The sequence below is a fragment of the Scyliorhinus canicula genome, chromosome 21, assembly GCF_902713615.1.
Source record: "Scyliorhinus canicula chromosome 21, sScyCan1.1, whole genome shotgun sequence".
Lineage (NCBI taxonomy): Eukaryota > Metazoa > Chordata > Chondrichthyes > Carcharhiniformes > Scyliorhinidae > Scyliorhinus > Scyliorhinus canicula.
Window position 1 is genome coordinate 42,675,022 of NC_052166.1, and position 12,371 is coordinate 42,687,392.

Genomic DNA, 12,371 nt, shown 5'->3' on the forward strand with positions numbered 1-12,371 from the left:
TGGGCATGGCCCCCCTCGGGCCCTGATCCTTGGCAGTACCACCCTGGCACCAAGGCACCCTTGCACTGCCTCCTGGCACCCTGGCAGTGCTCATGCCAGCTGGGCTGTGCCAACCTGTCCACATGCCAGGGAGCCACCATACACTGACCCTGCCTGCAGGGGGCTTCCGGTGGATCAGTACTGAACGGAGCCCGACTGCAGCCTCGCTGGGGAGGCCGGTCGATCCCAAGTAAGCTCACTTAAGTAGATTTAAATCCTACTTAGATGCATGCCGTTTGGACATGCTCATTTTGGACGGGATTCTGATGCCTCGTAGGACTTGGGTATATCCCGTGAGGTGTAAAGGTTGTCAGGAGGCCTCACTCGGCCGTACCGCGCTCTCGTTCAAGCACAATACGTTTGGTCGCGCCCTATATGTTTGGTCCCTCCTACACCTCATGCTGCCTCTCAAATGTATCCAAAAGCACAGTGTCAGTTTTTGCACATATGTTGACGACACCCAGCTACTATCTCACTGCTGCCTCTATCAACTTCTCTGCTGTTCCTATTAGACTGCTTATCTGAAATCCTGCACTGGATGAGCTGAAATTTCCTCCTTATTTAAATATTGGGAATTCTGAAGACATCCTTTTCAGTCTCCGCTCTAAATTCCTTTCCCTTGTTACTGTCCTGTACCCTTTTCCCTGCCAACAATCATCTGAGATTAAGCCAGTCTGTTCACAATCTTGGTGTCACATTTGACCCTGAATTGAGTTTCTGCCCTTATATCCCTGCCATCATTAAGACAGTCTATTTCCAAAATCTCTGTACTATTGTCTGACTTTTCCCCTGTCTCAGCTCATTTGCTGTTGAATCCCTCATTTTGCTTCATTATCTCTGGCGCTCTGAAGCAACAGTGCTAACCACTGTTCCACCGTGCCGCTCAATAATGATCAACATGTGGAATCAGTGGCAGACATTTAAGGAGATATTTTTGAATACTCAGGGAAGATACAATCCAGTGAGAAAGACACTCCAAGGGAAGGACGCACCATCCATGGTTAACTAAAGAATCTAAAGATGGTAGAAAATTGAAAGAAAAAGCACAAAATTCTGCAAAAGTGAGTAGATGGTCAGAAGTTTGGACAGAATATAAAAAAACAGCAAGAAGTGATGAAAAGTTTAATAAGGAGGGAAAAATTAGAGTACGAGAGAACTAGCCACAAGTTTTAAAAGGAAAATAATAAATAAAGTAACTATCCTCCAGAGAGTGATTCTGGGGAATTAATAATGGAATACAAGGAAATCACAGATGAATTGAACATATATTTTTCCTGATAGATGATACAAATAATATCCCAGAAATAATTGTGAATCAGGAAGCGAAAGGGAGGGAGGATCACAGGGAAAGATACTGAGAAAAGTATTAGAATTAATAGTTGGCAAGTCCCCATATTCTGATGGAGTGTATTAGTAGATGCATTGGTTTGAGTTTTCTAAAATTCCCTATATTCTGGAAGTCTCCCATCAGATTGGAAAATAGCTAACATGACTCTTTGATTCAATAAAAATAGTGACAGAAAGTAGGGAACTACATGCTAGTTAGTTTAACATCTATTATAGGAAAAATGCTAGAATTTATTATTAAGCAGGTTATAGTGAGGCACTTAGAAAATAACACCATGAGGCACATTCAGCGTAGTTTTGAGAGAAGGAAATCATATTTGACTAATTTATTGAAGTTCGTTGAGCAAATAACAAACAATGCGGATGAAGTGGAACCTGTGGATGTACTGTACTTAGATTTTCAGAAGACATTTGGCAGGGTGACACATCATAGGTTACTATGCAAAATACAAGCCCAAGGTGTAGGGAGCAACATATTACCATGGATAGAGGATCAATTAGCTAACAGGAAACAGAGTAGTCATAAATTGGTCATTTTTGGGTTGACAAGCAGTGACAAGTGGAGTGCTGCAGGGATCAATGCAGGAGCCTCAACTATTTACAGACAAATATATGGTTGTTAAATTTGCTAATGACACAAATATAGGTAGGAAAGTAAGTGAAGAGGACATAAGGAGCCCACAAAAGGATTATAGATACATTGAGTGCGCAAAAGATTGGCACATGGAGACTAATGTGCGAAACTGTATCTGTCCACTTTGGTAAGAAGAATAGAGAAGCCGCACTCTGAGGTAGAGAGGGATCTGGATATTCTGGTACATGAATCACAAAACGTAAGAATGCAGCTACAGCAAGTGATTAGGAAGACAAATGGAAAGTTGTAATTTATTGTAAGAAGAATGGAATATAAAATTAGGGACGTTTTGCTACATTTGTGCAGGGTTGTCAGTGAGACGACATCTGTACAGTTTTGGTCTCCTTGTTTAAGAAAGGATATAACTGTGTTAGAAGCAGTTCAGAGAAGACTTATTCACCTGACCTGGAATGGGGGTTGTGGGCGGGTGGGTGGTAGGGGGGTGGGGTGCAGTGGGGGGAGGGGGGGGGGGGTTGCGGGTGGTTATCTTATGTGGAAAGGTTGGACAGGCTGGAGTTCAGAAGAATGAGAGGGTGATCTTACTGAAACATGTAAGATCGACGGGGTGGATGCTGAAAGGATGTTTTGCCTTGAAGGAGAAATGAGAACTAGGTGACAAATTTAAAAATAAAGTGTCTCCTTTTTAAAGCAAAGATGAGAAGGATTATTTTCTTTCGGATAGTCATGAGTCATTCGGCTCATCAAGTCTGCCCCGACCCTCTGAAAGAGTGCCCTACCCAGGTGCGTCATCCCCATAACACCATCTAACCTGCACATCCTTGGTCACCAAGGGTTAATTTAGCATGGCCAATCCACCTAACCTGCATATCTTTGAATGATTTAGCAGGCTGAAGGGGCCAAATGGCCTACTCCTGCTCCTAATTTGTATGTTCATATATATGTTTGTACGTAGGCCCGAACTTGGTTTTAAAATTCTCATCCTTGTTTTCAAACCACTCTTAGTCCTCCCATCTCTGTAATCTCCTCTCATCCTACAACCCTCCAAAGTATCTGTGCTCATCTAATTCTGGCCTCTTAAGCATCCTTGATTTCCTATTTCCCCCAACGGTGGCCACACCTGCAATTACCCAGGCCCCAAGCTCTGTGCACCTCCTTAAGCCTCTCACCTTTCTACCTTGCATCCCTCCTTGCAAACATACCTCATTAAGCAAACTTTTGGTCACCCCTCACCTAATATCAGTTTGTGTGGCTTGGTGTCATGCTTTGTTTTGTGATGTTCCTCTGTGTGTCTTATTACGTTAAAGCTGCTGTAGGGCGGCATGGTGGCACAGTGGTTAGCACTGCTGCCTCACAATACCAGGGACCCGTTTTCAATTACAGCCTTGGGTGACCGTCTGTGTGGAGTTTGTACTTTTCTCCCCCGTGCCTGCATGGATTTCCTCCAGGTGCTCCGGTTTCCTCCCAGAGTCCAGGGACATGCAAATTGGGTAGATTGACCATGCTAAACTGCCCATTGGTGGGGTTACTGAGGTTACGGCGATAGGGTTGAGGCATGGGCTGAAGTCAGGTGCTCTTTCCAAGGGCCCATGCGGACTAGACAGGCCAAATGGCCTCCTTCTGCACTGTAGGGATTCTATAAATCTAGGTTGTTGTTGTTTGTCCCCTGGCACCTTGGCAAATTGTATCAATCAGGAGAGGTCTGACCTGCAACCTCATTCCTCTGTAGATGTTGATGTGTTGGGTACTCTGGATCTGTGGAGACTGTGTTTACCTTAGCAGTAACACAGACAGACTACAAACACTATTTTATTAAGCTAAGAACTGTTGAACATACTTGCATTGTGGATCGACACTATATTAGATTAACTGAAGACCTATGCCTATCCTGACCAGTCTAAACTGTTAGCACATGTTGACAGTTTGGCTACTAGTTGCAAGCTCCATCCATCTCAGAGGCTGCATCCCGAATGAGTGAGAAAACTAGTGCCCTCTGGCTTTATAGCGAGCGTGCCCTAACTGGTGATTGGCTGCTGTGTTGTGTGTGTTGATTGGTCTTGCAGTGTGTCAGTCAGTGTGTCAGTACAGTTATGTCACTGCACATAATACTGATGTGTATATTATGACAGATGTGTTGGTTATTTTTTGTTAGATATAAATCGGTTTGCTTTTATTGAGAGAAAAAAATTAAGTGCTACACAATTCATTGGATGTGAGGCCCTGAGGGGGGGAGGAGAAATGGGTGATGATTCACTAGTGCAAGTTTTCCACAACAACAACAAAAGAACAAAATACCTCGGCATCGCTTTTGTTTTAGTTGGTTGAGGGGGGCGAGGAAATGTCAGTTAGAGGATTGATTGGAAGGGGGGGGGGGTTGTGAGAAGTTGGAGGCGCGGGGTCAGGGTGGCCCCTTTAAGCGGGATGATTGACGGGGTTCTTGCAGCGTTTGTCTAGATTAATCCAGTCCGCCCTCGCTCCCGCGCTCGAGCAGAGACGCGAGTCCCGGAGCTTCAAGAATCCGGAGGAGGGGAAAGGTACAGTATTTTCTCACCAAAAACCTTCGCTGGCTTTTTGAATCCCAGTCTCCCTCGGGCGGGCAAAGAAGCGGGTGTTTTTTTTTGTGTGTGGACTTGTGTTTTTTTTCTTCCCCCCCTCCTCTTTTATTTCTGTTTGGGGCGCTCGCTATCACAATGCTAGATCGGCAGGCTTTCTCTCTTTGCTAGAACCGTCTCTAGCGCTCCGCCTAGACACACACAAACCCCCCCACACAGAGATATATATACTCCCCAGCCAGGCCGGAAACCATTCTCAAAGTGGTGGGGTGGGGGAAAGGATATAAATATTAAAAATGAAAATGTTGAGGTGAAAGTTGGCGCCGGCGTGTGCTTTCTGGAGCAGCAGCCAGTAGTGTGTGTGTTAATCTGCTGTGTTCAGTGCAAACTAGAGCAGGCTTGGCTTTGTTCCATTACAGCACTAGGCCCAAGAAGGCTGCGGTCTGGCTCCATTTACCAACATATTTTTTTTCTCCACCCCCCCCCCCCCCAGTGCTGACTCCCACATAATGTTTGGCGGTTTAGGGGGTTTTTTTTTGCCTTGTGTTTTTTTTTTGTGCGTTGAAATTGTTTGTGCAGTAACTTGACGAGGAATCTCCTCACGTTTTCGACTTGCAGAACTGCTAAAATGAGGAATTGAAAGCCTAAGGAATTGATAGCCTAAATTGAACTCTCCTCCTCCTCCTCCCCCCTGTTTTGATGCTTCACAACAGATGCAGGATGAGTTATTTAAAGTACCGCTGTACTGATTCGTACGTTATTTTTAGTTAGCCTTGGGCTTCCTGCGAATACTTTCATGGTATTTTTTGTTTGAAGGTAGCTGTGCGTGCTGCGAACTATTGCCCTCTTATTTCATTCTAATTGTAGTGCTATTGTGTGGCATCAGAACACTTCTTTTATGTATGTGCTGTTCAATTTATCCTGTGTACGCGTCTTCTCAATTATTTCTCTCTCTATCTCATCCAGTCGTTTCGGTCGCTTTTTGTTAGACACCGAAATCCCTGCTTTTTCAGACTTCACATGATGTGCTTCATCTAGTTAGTCCTGAGGAGCACAATGAACAACAAAATTAATAGGGCATTTCAGCACAAGTAGATGGCGGTGATTTTTAAGTACAAATATAATTTGAGATGCTCTATAAGTAACTATTAATGTTTACTGTATCACCATCCCAAGAACTTTCTATTCAAATTATTTATCCACACCTATGTTAGTCTCAGTCACGAGAATGCAATAAAATTAATAACTTGTTTGATAGCGTTGACTTTGGGATAACGATCTGCATTCATTAAACCTAATCATTTATCTTTAAAAGAGCTGCTGTAGTTGTAATAAACAGAGCACCAATAACACTAGTGATTGAAATGCACTTCTGAAAACCATGCAGGTTATAGCAGTGGTGACTCATCAGTGCTGATACCTTTTAAACAAAACTTGTATTTATTTCCAATATCTCACCCACACTTGAAAGAAGCACACCTGTTTTTTTTTCCTGTATAAAATGGCATTTAAACTTTTTTCTATCATGGTGAGTGCAACTGCTATGATCTTCTGGTGTGGACATTTTGCACTAAAGCTGTTTAATTGGAAAAGGCAAGTGAAAGTGGGGAGAAACCTTTAGTGCGTAGAGAACTGGAACAAGAAAGGATCGCTTTTTCGTTGTCGTTGAGGGAGCAATGTGATTAGATATTTTATCTACAGAAAATCTATTCTGGTTCTGTCAGAATAAAGAACATAAGTTGCATCAGGATGCTATGTTTATCGTTCATCCTTTTATGCCTTTCACTTGAAAGATTGACTTTTTAAATGAGGGATGCTGTGATAAATAGTTACAGTATTTTACATCACTGCTGAGTTTTGGTAAAAGTTTTGTTTTAATTCCTACCACGCATTGTCTAAAAGGAATTATTGTTATTGAGCTAAAATTAATTCGGAAGAGCACTGTTTTACTAATCTTGGTCAAAGTGCCAAATGAATTGTGGGTTGCTTCAGTTTTGATACCACTGAATGCACAAGGTATTTGATTTAAAACCTCCATCACTTTAAAGCTGCAGCAATCTGACAGATGAATTGTCTGATTTAAATCCCTACTTGCCTGATTCCTCCATGCTTTTGCAACTTTAAAAAAGTGTACATATCGATCACCTTCATTTTCCCATTTCCTACCAGTGATAACTTGGAGAGGTGAAAATGAGACATATAGAATATGCAGAACAGAAACAGTTCATTCAGTCCTGCAGCATTTTGCTGGTGTTTTTACTCCACATCAGCCTTCTTCCACTTTGAGTCTCACCTCAATCTTCACATGAAGTGAAAATTGCAAAAGTCTGCCGATAGGTGTAAGTATTTCTGTGTAGGCAGATGTCTTGGGGAACAATTACATCTAAAACCTCAACACTGTTGGTTTGAAGCCACAAAAGCTAGGGTTTAATTTTTCCCCCAACGCAAATTTACATGCAACTCCTTATTAGAAAGTTCAACATACCAGATTTACTATTTTTGAATTCTAACCCCACCCGTACCAATACTGGCTGCAGCATTCAAAATGGCCATCTGGCCTTTCTGCACAAAGAAACAAATCCCAGGGAGTCTGCAAATCCGCCACAGTTGGTACTGTAGTCTGAGTGGATGCTAGATTGCTCTTTGGACCCATCTGTCAAATAGCCTGAGCTGCCACAATGAAAATCAAAGTCGAGAGGGAGTCAGTAGATAATGGCTTATATTTGGTGCCTTCTGAAGTGCTTGGTGAAGATTTGCGTGGTTATATGCACTATTATGCTGTGCAATTCTATTTTTAAAAGCTGGATATTTCCATTAGCTACGATCATGGATTTTTTTTTGTCCTAGATGATCAAAGGTTAACAGTTACTTGCGTGAAAAGGGTCCGTTTTGTCAATGGAGAATAGAAATGAGTGCATACGATACATAATGCTATGAGTAGAAATTGGTGTCATTGTCTGACTCTAAAAATATCGGTTTGGCTTGTATCAGGGTCACATCTTTGCCCTGGTGTGCCTCCCAGCTCAGAAATCTCCAAAGATTGTAGGCTCAGCTGCAACACCAAATCGACACATTATAATCCTCAATTGTTGTTTCTCGGTCCTCGAGGGCTGTGATATACATGACAACTCTTCCGAATAAGAACAGTGTTAGCAGAGCCTTTCAAAATTACAAATCATGGTTGAAAATGGAATTTCATACAAGTTAAAAGTTGTTGAAGAAAAAAATAAAATGTTTGCCAGAAAAGAAAAACAGTCTCCTGGAGGCAGCTTTAGAAAATGAGATGGCAAGGGGTTATGTTTGAGGTCAGAACTGATGGTGAAGCCAAGATTGCTGATTTTTTTTACATTTGAAATAACATAACACAATAGATACAGGGTAAAGCGGTTTAAAAATGTGATGTGGGATTGAAGTCTTCGGGGAGAAAAAGAGGCTGGCACTATATAACTATTATAGCACAAAAATCTGTTTAAAATGTAATGATTGAATTACGAATTGGAAAAAAAAGCTTGGGTGCTGGCTGATGGTAATGATAGTGGATAGAGGCCTTGTAACCATTGTTTTGTATGAGTGAAATTTTGGGGACTTGTCTCTTGCATGGGCCACTTTATGTGAATAAATGTTACAAATTGCCTCATCGATAACATTTTACTAAGCCATTCCTTATGAAAGGTTTCAACCTCTCATTTATTGCCTTTTTCTGTTTCACGTATGCATTTCCCAAGCAACGAGTAGTGTTTTTGAAAATTAATAAGTGTGAAGAGTCAAGGCACCTTGTTCAGTACACCAGAAAGATTTAAAAGAATGTGATTTAAGTAATTCAAAAGTGATCAGGCTTTAGTTTTAGTTTATTATTCACTTACATGATATGAGTGTCGCTGGCTAGGCCAGCATTTATTGCTCATTCCTAGTTGCCCTTCAGAAGGTGGTGGTGATCTGCCTTCTGGACACCAAGCTTGTGTTTTAAAAGCCTGAAAAATGGTAGCAGAGAGGAAAGGCTGATGCTTGAGACCCTGGAGGTAGATGGTTTTCTGTGAGCACGTGATGGATATATTCCATGAAGAGGGGAGTATTGGCCAAGCCATGGTCAGGATTCTTCATCTATTCAGATGGCATGTCTTTATATGACGCATCTTTACTGATGGGTGAGGAGGCCAATCGTTCATAGAATCCCTATTGTGCAGAAAGAGGCCATTCAGCCCATCAGGTCTGCACCGACCCTTCTGTCCACCCTGCCCATAACCTAACCTGCACACTCTGGACTATGGGGCAATTTAACATGGTCAGTCAATCCACCTGACATGCGCATCTTTGGACTAGGAAGAAGCCGAAACACCCAGAAGAATGTACAATCGCCACGGGACAGTCACCTGAGGCCGGAATTGGAACGGGTCCATGGTGCTGTTAGGCTGCAGTGCTAACCACTGTGCCACCATGCCATGAGATCCAGGCTCAAGTACAAGTGCTGTACTTGAAACTACCAGGTGTCGTTGTAATTTTAAGCATTGGCATCTGTTGCCAAGCTGCTGTGGCCACTGGCCATCATGGTGGTATCCACCAGGTGTTACCATTTCCTTCTGTCAGCTGGCAACTCCCAGGTGCAATAGTCGATGTTTGGGGCCCTCATGCCTTGCTGGCAAAAATCCTTGAAGCAGAGCCTTGGGCGTCCTACTGATCAGACACCACATACTATTGATAGAAATGAGAAAGATTGTAATGGAATGAGAAATTTAAGGTTAGAAGTGAGAACAATATTGGGCGGGATTATCCGACCCCCCGCTGGGTCGAGAGAATCGTCGGGGCCCGGTGTCAATCCCGCCCCCGCCGTGTCCCGAATTCTCTGCCACTGGAGATTCGGCGGGGGCGGGAATCGGCCATGCCGGTCGGCGGGCCCCCCCCGGCGATTCTCCGGCCTGCGATGGGCCGAAGTCCTGCCGCTGTCAAGCCTATCCCGCCGGTGGGAATCAAAACACCTACCTGACCGGCGGGATTGGCGGCGCAGGCAGGCGCCGGGGTCCTGGGGGGGGGAGTCGTGGGGCGATCTGACCCCAGGGGGTGCCCCCACGGCCTGGCCCGCGTTCGGGGGCCACCGATCAGGCGGGCATGTGCCGTGGGGGCACTCGTTTTCTTCCGCGTTCGCCATGGTCTTCACCATGGCGAAGGCGGAAGAGACCCCCTCCCCTGCGCATGCGCCGGGGTGACGTCAGCAGCCGCTGACGCTCCGGCGCATGCACAGACTTACGCCGGCCGGCGAAGTCCTTTTGGCCCTGGCTGATGTGGCGCCAAAGACCGTTCACGCCAGCTGGCGGAGCGCCAACCACTCTGGCGCGGGCCTAGCCCCTCAATGTGAGGGCTTGGCCCCTAAAGGTGCGGAGCCTTCCGCACCTTTTGGGGCGGCCCGACGCCGGAGTGGTTCACGCCACTCCAACACGCCGGGACCTCCCTGCCCCGCCGGGTAGGGGAGAATCCCGGCCATTGTTCAAAAGAGAACAAACTTTTCCCTGGGGTGTGAGTCATGCCGGGAGTACTCCTCCGCTCTGCAGTATTCATTTTTTGGAAGGTTTGACACAAAATGAGGTTTCTGGAGGCAGCTTCCGGAGCAGAGAAAGTGGTTGAAATTCCATTTTATGATCAGAAAAAATGACCAAGCAAACCAATTATAGGAAGGAATAAAGTTGGAACCATCAAAGGTGAGTGATGGTAATTTGAATAACATTCTGAATTCTTCAGATTTTTGTTTTAAAGAAACAAGATTTTTATTGCCCCTTTTGAAAATCGTGGAAGATATAATTCATTATGGAAGGACTGGAAAGGTGTACGTTGTAAATCTAACCACCTCCTGTGGCCATGCTGTTAATAATTTCCAATGTTGTTGGAGAGGCAGATGCTTCCACTTTGAAATGTTGTTTATTTTTAGTTGGGACGATCACAAAAAGCAGCAGAATCATCTAACCGCAGAACATTCATATTATTGGAGTCAAAACCGCATCAAGTTTTCCATTTAGTACTATTAATTTAAATATTTTTCATTAGCTCTTACTGAAATTAGCTGGCTGATGTGACCCAATTCTGAGGGAAAGAATTAAAGGTACTATTCCTTCTTTCCTTTTATAATATTGGACCAAGCCCAAAGTACTGGAGAAATAGAAACAACTATTTATCCTGTCTGGCCTAAGTCTGAAATGCATAGTAAACCTGTTTGAGGAAGGGCAGCGGATGAGGAAACAAAATGAAACTTTCAGTCTGATTTGCTACCCTCATAGCTTTTCTGAACTAGTATCAAGGCTACTTCAGGGCTCTAGGTTGAAAGGCAATCATAGAATCTGATTAATATATTCTTTAGAGTCATAATGATGCTCTTTGAGCCAATGCTGGTTCTGAAGCAACTCAGTGAGTCCCATTCCTCTGCTGTATCCCCATGGAATTGCACATCTATCTATCTCCCTTGGGTGCCTTTCTGATTTCCTTTCAAAATCCTTCATTGTATCCGCTTCCACCATCATTATAAGCAGCAAATTCCAGGTCAGTAGGTACGTCTTTGCATTCTCATGTTTCCCCCCCCTGCACCCCTTGCCCCAAATCTTGTATCTACATGCCTTGGTGTTTGTAGAATCACTTAAAGGGAAAAGCTACTCTTTGTTTTTCTTCTCTAAACCTGTTGTAGCCTTGAACATTATCAAATCTCCCCTCAATCTCCTTTGCTCGAAGGTGAATAATGTAAGCTTCTTCTTGTAGCTAAAATCCCTTCTGTAAACTCTGGACTTTGGTTCTGGAACAGTTCCTGCAGACTGGAAAGTACCAAATGTAACCTCATTATATAAGAAGAGAGAAAACTGAGAACTACAGACCTATTTGATGTCAATAGTAGGGAAAATGTTAGAACTTATAAAGGATGTGATGATAACTGAACATTTAGAAAATGATATGATTGGGAATCCACAAGGAATTATGAAAGGGAAACCATGTTTGACAAACCTGTTAAGAGTTTTTTTGAGGATGTTACATGTAGCATAGATAAAGGAGAAACAGTGAATGTGATGCATTTGGATGTTCAGAAGACTTTTGCTAAGATCCCACAAAGGACGATAGTAAACAAAATTGGAGCACGTTGAAGTTGATAGTATATACTGGTGTGGATTTAGAATTGGTTAATCATCAGAAACAGGGGTAGGAATAAACAGGTCATTCCCAGGATGGCAGGCAGTTACTACTAGTGGGGAATTTACATAAATGATTTGGATGTAGGCATCAAATGTAATATTTCCAAATTGGCTGGTAATACAAAATTAGGTGGGAATGTAAGTTTTGTTTTTTAAATTTAGAGTGCCAAATTCATTTTTTTCCAATTCAGGGGCAAGTTAGCATGGCCAATCCACCTACTTTTGGGTTGTGGGGGAGCAACCCACGCAAACACTGAGAATTTGCAAACTCCACATGGACAGTGATCCAGAGCCGGGATCGAACCTGGGACCTCGGCGCCATGAGCAGCAGTGCTACTGCACCACCGTGCTGCCCTCGGAATGTAAGTTTTGAGGAGGATGCAAGGATGCTTTGAGGGGATTAGGATAGGCCAAGTGAATGGCCAAGAACACAAAATATAATGAGAATAAGTGTGAAGTTATTCATTTTGATTTTTTTTTTAAATATGTAAAACAGAAGTATTTATTAAATAGTGAGAAGTTGGAAAGTGCAGATGTCCAAAGGGACCTGGGTGACCTTGCTCGTTAGTCATTAAAAGCTGGCATGCAAGTGCAAGAAATAATTAGGAAGAGTATGCTACTCTTCAGTGCAAGAGGATTTGAATGCAGGAGTAAAGATGCCTTGGTGAGACTGCAGCAATT

At 43.5% G+C, this 12,371-nt stretch overlaps 1 protein-coding gene across 2 annotated transcripts in view; it reads left to right on the forward strand.

The window, feature by feature from the left end:
* Nucleotides 1-4,376: 4,376 nt before the first annotated feature.
* Nucleotides 4,377-12,371, forward strand: part of zbtb26 (zinc finger and BTB domain containing 26) — a 28,212-nt gene continuing 20,217 nt past the window's right edge. For both annotated transcript variants that reach the window (XR_005458483.1, XM_038781752.1), the window contains exon 1: nt 4,377-4,512. The gene's annotated coding sequence lies outside the window, so the exon portion shown is untranslated. The remainder of the gene's footprint in view (nt 4,513-12,371) is intronic.